This window comes from Nesoenas mayeri (genome assembly GCF_963082525.1).
Source record: "Nesoenas mayeri genome assembly, chromosome: 25".
Taxonomy (NCBI): domain Eukaryota; kingdom Metazoa; phylum Chordata; class Aves; order Columbiformes; family Columbidae; genus Nesoenas; species Nesoenas mayeri.
Window position 1 is genome coordinate 2,413,090 of NC_137549.1, and position 15,008 is coordinate 2,428,097.

Consider the following 15,008-nt stretch of genomic DNA (forward strand, 5'->3'; position numbering starts at 1 on the left):
ACTGGTCCTGGGTGTTCATGGCTTCACAGAATCACAGAATGTCGGGGGTTGGAAGGGCCCTGGAAAGCTCATCCAGTGCAATCCCCCCATGGAGCAGGAACACCCAGATGAGGTTACACAGGAAGGTGTCCAGGCGGGTTGGAATGTCTGCACAGAAGGAGACTCCACAACCCCCCTGGGCAGCCTGGGCCAGGCTCTGCCACCCTCACCCCAACAAGTTTCTTCTCATATTTAGGTGGAACCTCCTGTGTTCCAGTTTGCACCCATTGCCCCTTGTCCTGTCACTGGTTGTCACCAGAAGAGCCTGGCTCCATCCTCCTGACACTGCCCCTTTCCATCTTGATCCCCAGGTATGAGTCCCCCTCAGTGTCCTCTTGTCCAGCTCCAGAGCCCCAGCTCCCTCAGCTCATCCCCTTCTGCCGGGAGACTTGACAGGTCTCTGGGATCTCCACCACCCATGAGGTGTCCTAAGGATGGCAACAAAACTGGAATCACGTCCTCTGAGGAGCAGCAGAGCTCTCTGGGTTTGTCTCATTTGGAGAAAAGGAGGTTGAGGGGCCAGCTCATGGCTCTGCAGCTTCCAAGGAGAGGACATGGTGAACTCATCTCCTTGGGATCTAGGGACAGGATGCCTGGGAATGGCTCAAAGCTGCATCAAGAAGGTTCAGACTTCAGTGTTTTTGTTGAGGCTGGGTGTCATGGACCATGGAGGGAAATATGTTGGGTATTTGGCTATTTTTAGTTGAAATTGTCAGTGCCATGGTTGTTATTTTTGTGTGGATGAACAGCCTGGGGAAGGACGGGGAAGTCGTCACACGTACAGGTGCGGTGACATTTGTGTGGTGATACAGCTTCACGGATCTGGAGGCCAGAAGGGATATTAGATCATCCGAAGTGACCTCATGCGCATCAGAGATGACTGAATTTCACCCATTTATCCTGGTACGGAGCCTAATCCCTCCGTTCGACTGGTGCATTTCTGCATTTCCCCCTGCGGGACACCCAGACCAGGGGATCTGCGGCCCCTTGGCAGCTTGTGACGGCAAATCACCCTCACTATTAAAAACGCTTCCCTTATTTCTATTTTGTAACCATGCAGCTGTTTATGTTTTTTTTCCCCAATGGTAAAGAATCTTTTCTATCCCGCGTTCTCCTCCTCCCCCAGGGATATTAATGCACGGCAACCAGTTTATCCCTCAAACTTCCCTTCGTTTTGATAAACCAGGTAGCTCAGCCTTCCCAGCCCTGTGACCAGGGACTTTCTTTAGGCCTTTGATCATTTTTGAGCTCAGCTTTACAGCCGCTGTGGCTCAAGCTCATTCCCTTTGATGCCCTGTCCTTATCCATACCGAGAATTTGTCCAATTCAGGGTCTGCAAATACTCCTACCAGTACTTTTACATTTATTTCTGTGCGTCTGATGAAAGCATGAAAGGTCAGAAAGCCGTAAATATTGTATGCTCATCATCCATACCAATAACTGTTTTTAATGACTCTTAACCTGTTGAGTACACATCTTATGGATGTAATTAATGTAGAATCTGCTCTGCCAGTGTTTTCTGTTACATCCACACTGTCCTTGAACCAAACTTATTTATGAAACATTACTGGTCCAGCAAGCTTCGCTGTATGGGCTGATATTAGCTGAACCATTAGCCTTTAACTTGTCATTAAATTACTCCCACAGATTTATATCATAAACAGTATAGAGAGCAACACAGGCCATATGTGTAAGCCTGTGTTATTCAGGAAGTCAAATTTGGTTGTCGTTTCGTTCCTTCAGGCTTTTAATTCCCTCTCTTGGTGAAAGTCTGGAAAACACACCCAAAAACAAGACCTATGGGAGCGGTGTCGGTGGAGTTGGGGAATGAGCTATTAGAGAGAAACACAGGGGAAAGGGACCTGGGGGTCCTGGGGACAGCAGGGTGACCATGAGCCAGCACTGGGCCCTTGTGGCCAGGAAGCCAATGGGACCTGGGGTGGGTCAGAAGGGGGTGGTCAGTAGGTCAGAGAGGTTCTCCTGCCCCTCTGCTCTGCCCTGGGGAGACCACACCTGGAATCTTGTGTCCAGTTGTGGCCCCTCAGTTCCAGCAGGACAGGGAACTGCTGCAGAGAGTCCAGCGCAGCCACCAAGATGCTGCAGGGAGTGGAGCATCTCCCGTGTGAGGAAAGGCTGAGGGAGCTGGGGCTCTGGAGCTGGACAAGAGGACACTGAGGGGGGACTCATTGCTGGGGATCAATATGGAAAGGGGCAGTGTCAGGAGGATGGAGCCAGGCTCTTCTGGTGACAACCAGTGACAGGACAAGGGGTAATGTGTATAAACTGGAACACAGGAGGTTCCACTTATATTTGAGAAGCAACTTGTTTGGGGTGAGGGTGGCAGAGCCTGGCCCAGGCTGCCCAGGGGGGTTGTGGAGTCTCCTTCTGTGCAGACATTCCAACCCGCCTGGACACCTTCCTGTGTAACCTCATCTGGGTGTTCCTGCTCCATGGGGGGATTGCACTGGATGAGCTTTCCAGGGCCCTTCAACCCCTGACATTCTGGGATTCTGTGAGACCAGCACCTTTGCTGGCAGCACCCCCGTCCCTCAGAGGCCACGTCCACCGCCTGCGCCGTGTCACACGTCAGCCAGAGCTGCCTTTTTCAAGGGAATAACTCACGGAGCTGTTGGCACCGGGGAAAATTTGCTTCTGCTGTTAGTTCACAGCTGGCACCAGGCAGGGAGAGCTGAGAAGAAAGAGGGTGTTTTGCATCTCCCAGGGAAGGCAGAGAAGTAAGAGCTGAACTATTAGCTCGAGTCTATATATGTTAAAAGGAAACAGATTTGCTGCTGGCTCTTGGTTTATTCTCTTTACACTGAACTGGAAAAGAGACCCTGCAGGCGACGGACTAAAGACATTCGGATTATTGTGGCCAAACAATGACATCAGCTGATAGACTAACTCATAACAGAGGGCGACGGTGACTCGCACACGACCCTGACAAGCACAGCCTGTTAATGAGCCAAAGGAATAAAAAGGAAAATCTATTTCCCCAGACCTTGAAATATTAATAATATTTGCAAGAGGACAAAATAATGATGCAACTCCCGAGAGGCGCAGAATGATCTTCTGCCAGACAGCCCAAGACACAGAGACGTCTGCTCTGTGTTTCTGCTGAGGATGCTGAAGGCTGTGCTGAACTCATGATTTAAGACAGGAATTCTGCATCCTCGCGCTCCAAGCCATTTGTAAATGTCCCTGGTAACTGAGCGATTGGTGGACACAGATTTCTTCTCATTTTTCTGTGGTTTTCAGTAATTCATTTCAAATGTATCCTGGATTATTCTTAGACAACAGGGTGAGACCAGTAGCCGAATAGACCCTTGCATGGGGTTGGCCCTTGGTTTGTGATAGTCCAGGTGGATAAACAACCCATACCCAGGTTTGGAGCAAATAAGTGAAAACTCTTGCAGCCAGTTACCACTTACTGTTCAGGGAATAAGTGGGGTCATGGTCCAGTTTAGATGTCACTGCCTGGTTTAAGCATCTGGACAGGATCCATGGCGTGATATTTGTTTTCAGGGCAGGAGAACATCCTTGTTACGCTAATATGAATGGAGCTACTGCCCTCATCTTTTGGTACAACATGACTTGTGGGTGGCAGAATGGGGCTTTGCTCCAGTGTCGCAGTTTCCTGCAGAGAGAATTCAGGGCTGAATCTGCTGCCGGGGATGGTTGTTGTCTGTGGCACCGGGCTGCAGTTACGCGATGGTAAGAGTGTTCCAGCACACGCTGTACTGTTCCAGCTCCCAGGTTGCCTGTGTGGTCTGGCAATGTTCGCAACGCAGATGCAGTTTTGTGCAGCACCTTCTGTGGAGGCAAATCTCAGGACAAGAAGTGAAGAGAATGTCCAGGCAGTATGAAACCTGAGAGAAGTTTGCGTTTACCAACCGATTCTGCACAGGCAAGCAAAGCAAAATCTGTGGAGCTCCTCTCCTTCAGTTCCAGCAGGACAGGGAACTGCTGGAGAGAGTCCAGCGCAGCCACCAAGATGCTGGAGGGAGTGGAGCATCTCCCATGTGAGGAAAGGCTGAGGGAGCTGGGGCTCTGGAGCTGGACAAGAGGACACTGAGGGGGGACTCATTGCTGGGGATCAATATGGAAAGGGGCAGTGTCAGGAGGATGGAGCCAGGCTCTGCTGGTGACAACCTGTGACAGGACAAGGGGCAGTGGGTTCAAACTGGAACACAGGAGGTTCCACTGAAATCTGAGAAGCAACTTGTTTGGGGTGAAGGTGGCAGAGCCTGGCCCAGGCTGCCCAGGGGGGTTGTGGAGTCTCCTTCTGTGCAGACATTCCAACCCGCCTGGACACCTTCCTGTGTAACCTCATCTGGGTGTTCCTGCTCCATGGGGGGATTGCACTGGATGAGCTTTCCAGGGCCCTTCAGCCCCTGACATGCTGGGATTCTTTGATTCAATGGGGCGAACCAACCATGTGATACAGATGATGTGTCGCTGGAGAAGAATTAGAGAGGATCCATCCAGGGCAATGCGGCTGCATGAAGAAATGCAGCAGTGATGAATGAGCTGGCTGGGATATCAGAATCACAGAAGGGTTTGGGTTGAAGGGACCTTCCCAGCCCCCCAGTGCTCCCCCTGCCATGACAAGGGCATCTTCACCAGCCCAGGTTGCTCAGAGCCCTGTCCAGCCTGGCCTGGGATGTCTCCAGGGATGGTTCATCCACCACCTCTCTGGCCAACCTGGGCCAGACAGAACATGGGCACACGGGGACTCCTCCACATGTGAACATGGAGGAAGTGCTGTGTAAATCCTTCATGGGACGTTGATGAGGTTCTTAGGAACATGGGCTAGTGCCCGAGTTGGGTTAAAGATTGGACTTGATGATCTTGAGGGTCTTTTCCAACCAAAATGATTTTATGATTCCATGACATCCACATCTCTGCCCATCTAATGTGCATCCCTGTGCACGCCTAGAGCTCCAAAAATGGTTTAGTTGAAACTCTCTACTTTCAGTAGAGCTTGTACAAGGGTTCGAGAAGGCATCATTTGAAAGAGAACTACTAAAAGGCATCCTGCCTTTGCTTGATAGGGAGTGGAGATCCCAAGAAAGAGTCATTGTTACAGGGTGAGGTCTATTCAAGGAAGAACAGTGCAGCTTTAACACAGTGTTCTGCATAACTGCAAAAATTAATAAACATATCATGCTTCGTATTTGCATTTAAAGCCCTTTACAGACCTTGGCTTGCATGCGGCTGAAAGCTGTACTGCCTGGTACATTCTTTTCAGTGACTCCTCTAGAATTTACTGGGTTGAGATGGGTTGAAAATGCCTGTGTTTGAAACACCAATTGTGCGTCCAAAGGGCGGTGGGAACATCCCTTGTCATTCCCATTGCACATTCACACTCTGCTCCTGCTTTTGGGAGTCCTGAGGAATCACTCGTTGGAAGTACCAAACAAAAATAGGTTTTGAAGGGCAAAGCTTCAGAGCTCAGTGGTCTCCACCAACCTGAATTGTTTTGTCTGCTGAGAAAGGAAAACAAAATATAATATAACATCATGCATTGGCAGAGAATACACCAGATGACCTCACAGGTCTTTTCCATCTGAAAAAAAAAGTCATACACAGGACAGCTTTTATTCTCCAAATAAATAGCTAATTAGTCCAGCTGCTTTCACCTTTACGTAATGGGATGGTTGTTATTTGCCTCTGTGCGATCTATGAAGAGGTGGGTTCGGTCGGGACTGGACAACGTGTGAGGAGGCACCTCGTTTGGAAAACACTCGTTAGGCACACAAAGTGATGGTGCCTTGGAAGCCAGCGGGGAGAGGAGCAGCTGGCTCAGGACACGCACGTTCAGGTCTTAAAACCATAGGTTGGAAGGGACCTCCAGAGATGTCAAGTCAACCACCTGCCCAAAGCAAGTCCAGTTTGAGCACATTGTCTGTGCGTGTTGAGTGGGAGTTATCTCCAAGAAAGAGACTCCATCGTCCCTCTGTGCCTCTTCAGAGCGTTGGACCCGTCCTTGTACAAAACACCAGGCTGGACGGGGCTCTGAGCAACCTGAGCTGGTGAAGATGTCCCTGCTCATGGCAGGGGTGGCACTGGGGAGCTGGGACGGTCCCTTCAACACAAACCATTCTATGATTCTAAGGTTTTATATCGAAGCGGAATTACCCTTGTTCTAACTTGCATCCATCACATTTTGGCCTTTCATTGCGCATCTCTGCGATAAAGCGTCTTTGTCTTCTCTGTCCCCTCCTGTGTGGTGGCCACAGATGGTAACAAGACCCTCCTCCCTTTGCCTTCTCGCTGAACAAACTCATTTTCCACAGGCTCATACATCATGTTCTCCAAGCCCCGACCATCTCAGTGGCCTCTGCTGGACATACTCCAGTACATCAGTGTCTTCCTCGTACTGGGGAGCCAGAAACTGGAGACAGTGTCCAGATGTGGTCTCCCCAGTGACGAATATTGGGGAATAATTGCTGCCCATGACCTGCTGGCCACACTCGTGCTGATACAGCCCAGGATGTGGTTGGTCTTTCAAAGATGATGGAGAGCAGCCTCGCAGTGACTCCGGCCAGCGCCATCAGCACCTTCAGATGTGTCCCAGCTGGTCCCCTGCGTATTTTTGGGTTTTGGGGAAATAACAAAACGTGAAGTTGCCGCTTTCCAAAAAGTTTACGTCCTTTGTTTTGACTGCGAGAATTTGCAGAACGTTCCAGAACTTCAAACGTTTTTTTTTCAGAAAATTTACTTTCCACAGGAAAACTCTGATCCGTCATCACTTCGGGTTTGTTTGTAAACTTCATGAAGTTGTGCTTATTGTAGTTTTAACTAATTGGTCATTTTTTTGCATGGTGTAAAAAGACCAGTAAGCAGCAACCTCTCCAGTCCCTGTGGGTTCATTCCTTTACTCCGTCTCCTTGCGCCAACTGACTGCTCTGGGCTTGGATTGTGCACAACGATCATGAGCATGAACGTGTATTTTAGTAATTTATTTGCACTGAAAGAAAAAAGCACATTTTTTTTCCTGAAGAATGACTCCAACCTGTGTTTTGCTCGCAGCCGGGCTCAGAAGTGTCTGGATGGGCTTGATCTTCATCTTCAAAATGAGCTAATTGTGGATTTCACCACACCTATGCTTCTACAGAGTGAGTTGTAGGGAGCGATACTACCACTTTCTCTGAAATTACCCTCTTATTTTCACTTGACATTAGTTCACATGGAATTTGTAGATTTTGGATTTTCTGCTGGGGAAGTTGCTTGTGTGTTGACTGTGGATTAGAGGGGAGAGGTTCTCCTGCCCCTCTGCTCTGCCCTGGGGAGACCACACCTGGAATCTTGTGTCCAGCTGTGGCCCCTCAGTTCCAGCAGGACAGGGAACTGCTGGAGAGAGTCCAGCGCAGCCACCAAGATGCTGAAGGGAGTGGAGCATCTCCCGTGTGAGGAAAGGCTGAGGGAGCTGGGGCTCTGGAGCTGGACAAGAGGAGACTGAGGGGGGACTCATTCCTGGGGATCAAGATGGAAAGGGGCAGTGTCAGGAGGATGGAGCCAGGCTCTTCTGGTGACAACCAGTGACAGGACAAGGGGCAATGGGTGCAAACTGGAACACAGGAGGTTCCACTTATATTTGAGAAGCAACTTGTTGGGGGTGAGGGTGTCAGAGCCTGGCCCAGGCTGCCCAGGGGGTTGTGGAGTCTCCTTCTGTGCAGACATTCCAACCCGCCTGGACACCTTCCTGTGTAACCTCATCTGGGTGTTCCTGCTCCATGGGGGGATTGCACTGGATGAGCTTTCCAGGGCCCTTCAACTCCCTGACATTCTGGGATTCTGTGATTACCGATGTCCTGAAGAAAATTCCGGCTTCTCTATCTGAAAATCGTTTTTAGGCTTGGCTTTGGCAGATCCGAGCAGTAAGCGGCTTGAAATCCTGCGCACGGCGTTGAGCAGAAGTTCCTGGGATCTGGGGAGCTGCTCCAGCGTTCTCCATCTGTTCCAGCGCCGTTGCCAAGTTAAACTTCTGTGCTGCAGATTGCACAGGGGGGAGAAAAAGAGCTACAAATGAAAAAAAAGTTTTAAAAGTTTGAAAAGGGGAGACTTTGAATTCAATCGAGGGAAAAGAGAATAGTGTGGGCCTCTCTGGGGCTGGAGCAGACAGCTGTGGTGGGGAGACTTCACATCTGGCTGGAGATGAGCACATCTGGGGGAGATGCCCACCCCACGGCCCCCTGGAGCCAGGGCTGGACGCACCCCCGGCCCACCGGAGGGCAACAAGAAAGGTGTTTGCAGCCCTGATTTGAATTGCACAGGAAACCAAGGGATCGCCTTACTGCTGGCAGGAGAAAGAGGCGATTTTTACATTCTAAACAGGGCAGCTCCCATGTCAGAAGTTCCACAGTGAAATCCCACTGCACTCACTGCATGGCTTTTTATGAATAAAATCTTAATAAATGTCCAGTGCTTGATTTTTCGCAGCAGACTCGCCTGGCTTTGATCTCCACTTGCCTGGGCTCGGCGCGGCTGCTGCTGCCTGCCAAGCTAAAGAGTGAAAAAAAGAAGTTACTTTCCTTAGGTTTAAATAAAAGTGTGGTTTTTTAAACGTCTTGGCTGTCGAGTTGTGTGTTATACATCATGCCTCGGCCCCAGCCCTTCTCTCCCAATCCAGAGCGCACACTGAAACAATTTCCCTGTGGTTTCCCTCCTTGGTGGAGCCGAATTCCTAGAAAACAAAAGGAATGTTGCAACTGTGGTCACAAGCTCTAAGGCTGGAAATCGTACACACGGACGGGAGCGCTGGCTGGAGCGGGACGCTGATAGCAGCTTATCACGAGCAGGGACCTCGGGGTCCATCAGTGCGAAGGAGATGGGTCTGTTTGGTTCGGTACGTGTCCCAGTTCCACAGGAACATAATGACATGTGTGCAAAATTAGGGAATATTTCTACAGCCCCGGGAAAGGCAGAAAGCAGCGAGGATCCAGTTGTCTCTGTTGGCCCTTTTCACCCATCCCTGAGGGCAGCTCAGATCTTCCCGTGGCTTCCAGAGGCAAATCCGTCAGGATCTGGATCCGACCTGGACCTGTCTAAATACCCCAGACTGGAACATAAGCCGCAGTGTGGACACAGACAATATGGTGTGTGGACAATATCCAAGTTCATCCACATTGAAGACTTTTGAGCACGGGCTGTTGTGACAGGACAAGGGGTGATGGTTTTAAACTAAAGGAGGGAGATTCAGGCTGGACATGAGGAAGGAATTGTTGGCCCTGAGGGTGGTGAGAGCCTGGCCCAGGTTGGCCAGAGAGGTGGTGGATGAACCATCCCTGGAGACATCCCAGGCCAGGCTGGACGGGGCTCTGAGCACCCTGAGCTGGTGAAGATGTCCCTGTCATGGCAGGGGGGGCACTGGGGAGCTGCGACGGTCCCTTCAACACAAACCATCCTGTGATTCTATGACTCTGTGAAGTCAAGCAAAGCTGATAGAGCCAGGAATTCATATCGCTGGTGCTCATAGTGGTGACCCAGTTTTCCTCCATGTGACCAGAAGGCTGATCCAGGGGTGCTGGTGGAGAGCTGGGCTGGTCATGGGAACCTCATCCCCCCACTGAAGAGGTTTTGCTGCTCTTGAGGCTTGTTCAAAGCCGTGTGCCAGCGTGGACACTGCCCTCTGGGTGTCATGGGGAAGCCCTGGGAAGGATTGGCCTCAAGTTGCACCAGAGGAGGTTTTGATTGGATATTAGGAAAAAATTCTTCCCAGAAAGGGCTGTGGGGCATTGGAACAGGCTGCCCAGGGCAGTGCTGGAGTCACCATCCCTGGAGGGGTTTGAAAGGCAAGGTTCTTAGAGACACGGTTTAGTGCTGGAGTTGGGTTATGGTTGGACTTGGTGATCCTGGAGGTCTCTTCCAACTGAAATTATTCTATAATTCTATGTGTTTGGAAAACATCATCATCCAGAGCACGGGGCTGTATCCTGCTCCACAGGTGGGATCCTGTCCTGGTGCAGGGGGAAACGTGGACTCATTGCTCTGAAATGACTTTGGTTATTGGTTGGACTCGGTGATCCTGAGGGTCCCTTCCAACTAAAATGGTTCGGTGATTCTATGACTCCAGCAGGACCTGAGTGATGCCAACCCCACTGCAAGGGCACCCAAAATCATGGTGGTTCCTCTGCCAGCTTGGAGCCGAACCCTGCCAGCCCGAGCAGAGCCCTTTGCTGCCCAACCTCCATCTCCTCCGTCCTTCACGAGTGAGCACAAAATCCAGGCAATGACACACAAAGGGCAAAACCAATGAGTAAGTGCCATCCGCCACTCTGTGTTTGGCATTTCAGCAACTTTATTTAAGCCATCCCACTGCTCCTCACACTTCTGAGCTTTTCCTTTGCAGAGCTTTCTGGGCCACGAAACAATCCAGCTGAGAAACATCAACTGTTCCACCACTTCTTGTTTCTCGGAGGGCTAATGTGCATCCCAGTGTCGCCTGAAAGAATGAAGATTTTAGCTCCAGCTCCCTCGCCCATTCCCAGCTTGAGCTCTGCCATGAAGGTGTGAACAGCAGAGGTAGGTTACACACTTTGGATATTCAATTTACTCCTCCAGTTTCCCTGGGACCCAGGTAGACCCAGGAATGATTTGGGTGATTACATTATTGTGGATAAAAGCAACGTCAAAACACGCAGCAACCCAGGGGGAAAACAGATGGGGAGCCAGACAAACAAACCACGAGTGTTTGTAGCTCCCTGTGGCCAGCAAGAAGGGCTTGATGGCAGGGAAATAAAGAACTGGTTGGAGGCTTGAATGAGACTTTGAAGGAGATCTTGCTGGGATGCCTGGATCCTGGGGCTTGCTGTGCCCTAATCGCATGCAGCTGTGCAGAAAAGCCCTGCTCTAGAAAACCAGGGAGCTAAAAGCATTGTGTTTGTAGAGGTTTGCTTATATTGAGGGGATTAAAACACTTCTTAGCCACCCAAACTGGAATGCAGGGGGAAAAAGTGAGTATTTCCCTCTTGTGCCCGTTATTTGTAGGGCTGTATCCCACTGCAGCCCTCAGGAAATGTTAATTAAATGTCTTCTCTGGGATCAGATACGTGTGAATTAAGAGAAGGAGCGGATTGAGCAGGATTGTACCTGGAGTATTGTGTTCAGTTCTGGGCCCCTCAGCTCAGGAAAGAGATTGAAGTGCTGGAGGGTCCAGAGAAGAGCAACAAGACTGGGGAAGGGACTTGAACACAAGCCCTATGGGGAGAGGCTGAGGGAGCTGGGCTTGTTTAGTCTGGAGAAGAGGAGGCTCAGAGCTGAGCTCAGCACTCTCCAGAACTACCTGAAGGGCAGTTGTAGCCAGGTGGGGATTGGGCTCTTCTCCCAGGCATCAGCAATAGGACAAGGGGCCATGGGCTTCAACTCTGCCAGGGGAAATTGAGGCTGGAGATGAGAAAGCAATTCTGTGCAGAGAGAGTGGTCAGGCATTGGAATGGCTGCCCAGGGAGGTGCTGGACTCAGCGGCCCTGGAGGTTTTGAAACTGAGATTGGCCATGGCACTTAGTGCCATGATCTAGTCAATGGGCTGGAGTTGGACCAAGGCTTGGACTGGATGAGCTCTGAGGGCTTTTCCAACCCAGTCATTCTGGGATTCTGTGTGATTCTGTGTGATTCTGTGATTGTGCCAGAGGTGAGACACGGGACAGCATCTGTTCTAAGCACAAAGAACAGTCTTCACTACCCAGATACCCTAGACCCAAATAGAATCTAACTGGCATTACAAATGCTTTCCAGAATTAAAGATCTGTGGTTGATGGAGCACCTGGAAAAGAAACAAGAAAGCTCCTCTATTTGTGTAATATCACCTGTTTTGGACACTGGAAAGTCTTTCTTTTTAGATAAGTGGTGTTGCAGTTAAATTTCTGGGAGCTTCTGCAAATACAGCAAAGCCTCTGTGTGCATTTCTAGGTGCCTGAATACCTTTAACTATTCAGTGCTCACATAAACAATGTGGTGATCACAATATAGGAATTAGCAAGGATTAAACTAGACTCAAAAGGGAATCTTTTGCCTTGACCTGCTTTCTGTGCCCTCGAGAGGGAGGAGAATGCAGTTTCTTGCGCTTTCATTGCTATTCTGCTCTATACAATGTCCTGGTTCTGCCATTCGCAAGCAGGTAAAGTCCAGGTTTATTTTAAACTGAAATAGGTGTTGCAGGATCAGGCCCGGGAAATAGTTTTTGTATCTCGTGGGGCTCTGCGGACGTGTTGACAGAGCCGCATTCCTTGCGATGCTCCATTATTGGCTGCCTGGGCAAACCAGCTCTGCCTTTTCCCTGTTAGTCCCCACAAGTTTGCTGTTAATTAGGCTGAGCATCATCCTGACTTCTATAAAGCTGGCGGGGGGTTGATTAGGAAGAGCAAAAAGAACAAAGGAGGCAGCGAGGCCATTTCAAAGGGAGGCAGGAGGAGAAGGGGCGATGGTCTCCCCGTCAGCGTGGGGCTCACCCTGGAATTTCGGCACCTCCAGGAGCTGCTTTTGAGCCTCCTCGGCTGGGTGGAAGGAGGTAACGGAGCCCCGAGCCAGATGGTGGGATCACAAGGGGGGATTCGCCAAACGTGCGCAGCCGTTTGGTGCAAGAAGCTTCTCTGGAGCTCTTTGAGCTGAAAAGCGGCTGGATTGGGGCTTTTTGGGGAGGCTTCTGGCACCCATCTGTCCACACTGGGGAACTCCAGCCCCGGAAAAGCTGCGGGTGTGCGGTGGCAGAGGGAGCTCAGATTGGGGGGCATGTGCATTTTATTATATATTATTCAAAGAAAAGCCATCAGTAATGATTCCTAAAGCAAAGAGGCAGAGGAAAGATTTTTTTGCATTAGGCTCAGAGCTGACATTCAAAGTTCTTCCTTAGAAGAAAGACTCAATACTTCCTTTTAAGTATTTAAGTAAGTAAGCTTACTTTTTAAAAAATATATATATTTCTTTGGAGAAAATGCTTCTAACTTCAAAGATCTACTGTGGAGCCGAGGTGACTTCTGAGCGTGAAGGTCCTGGGCTGGGTCACCTATGCTTCAAGCCATCTGTCTCTCCTTAATTGTTTCACATTAGTTGCACTAAGTATAGGAAAATGATCAGCGAGAAAAGTGCATTTACTTGAAATATTTTGTTGTTGTTGTTTTTAACGCAATATCACAAAGAAAACAAAACACACCAACAAAACAACTGAGGAATGAATCCCAAATTGCAAACTAATTCTCCCCAACTCTTTTGATGTGAAGTCGCCGTCACTAATGCCCTCCTGCCTCCTGCAGCTCCGACCCTAAATGTGGGACGAGCGCCCACCGCATCCAGCCGAAACGAAAAGCATTCCCTAATTAACCGCACCAAACGAGCCCTGGGCCGGGAAGGTGATAATCATGTCTGCGTTCGGGAGGCTCTTGCTAAATAAACCCAACCTCTCCCCCAGCCCCTCCTTGAAGTTAAGAACTTTTGGCTGAAGAATGCGGTTGGGTTGTCCTCTCGCTACTCCCACTCCTCCTGCACCCCTTGGCCCTCCCCCTGGCCAATTTGGATCAGGCTGTACCTTTTCTTCTCTCCTTCAAGAGTGAGGGTTTTATTCCCTTCTTTTCTGCCCACATCTCCACTAAACAAAGGAGCTCTGGGCACATCACCAGTTCCAGGACGTAAAGGTATTTAAACAGTTTCAGACTAAATCCAGAGCGGCGTAGCTAAGAGCTGATTTATTTCTCTTTATCTGCCTAGTTATTTGTCTGCCTAATTGTATTTTATTGTGTTCTGCACATTTTTTTGGTAATTGATTTAATTTGCACCCTCGCAGGCATGGGTTTGAAATGTCTTTCCTGACTCGTCCAAACTTGAAAAATCAGTTTAAAAATCAGATGTAGCGATTGATTCTCTCTTTGCTTTCTCAGCGCGTTTCTTACAAGTGCTGTTCGATGCGATTCGTCGGGACTGAAAGTCACTTTTAAGCCTCTTTTGATTTTTTTGCTTTTTAAACTGTCTTTTGATGGCGCGAATGACTTTTCCATCCCCTCAGTAAGACTTGTGTGAGCGCTCCCCGAGTACGTGCCCGCTGATCGATCATTTGTCACGCTCCTCATTCCTCCGCGAGGAAACGGACGCATCTGGACTTTCTTCGCTTTAAACCTCTGCACCGAACCCTGGACATTTCTTGAAGGGCAAATGTTATTTTGAGTTCTTTTCAGGGCTTCGTTTTCCATCCGGGCGCCACCTCGGGAGCTCGGGGGGCAGAGGAAGCTGCTCCTTTTGTCTTGCTGGAGAGAACAGGGTCCCAGGCTCGCCCGGCCGGGGTGCGGAGCCGAGCGCGGAGCTGGGGGCTCAGGAAGGGCCGTTTCTTTGTCTCTGCTCCCAGCCCTTCCCACTCGTCTTACTCATTCACTTACATTTGAAATATTAGCCTGAAAAACGCGTGCCCTCCGGAGCTCGGTTTCCCAGCTGGGAGCAGGGGGGTTTTGAGCTTTTTTTTGGGTGTTTTTGTGTTTTGTTGGTTCAGACACATTTTGTGCCTTGTCTGGGCTGATTTTTTCTTTCTTTTTTTGTGGTTTTTTTTGCCTGCTTTGGGGCTGGGCTGGAACGGGAAAAAGTGCTGCTGTGGGAAAGCAAGGGGGACAGTCAGGGGAGGCTCGGGGGCCCTGTCCCTCCCCACAGCAGCCGGTGCCTCTCGCCAAGTATTTCCAGCTCTGGGAGACCCGTGAGGATTCATTCCTTCCCTGAAGGAAACAAACTTTTTGGGGCTCGAGGTGAGAGATGCTTTCCGACCCTCCTGGCAGGAGGGGGAAGGAAGGGGCTCGCCGGCCCCGTTCGCACAGGCAGGGCTGGGAGATTTGGGCAATGGCGGAATGGGGGGGACGCGGGGCCTGCGGGGAGCGGGAGGAGGGGGTGCAGGCTGTGGAGCGTGTTCCTCTCGCCGTGTTTTACAGAGAGTTTTCCGTGGGATTTTTGGAGTCTCCCACCCTCGGCCTGGCCTCCCGGCCCTGCCCGCCCTC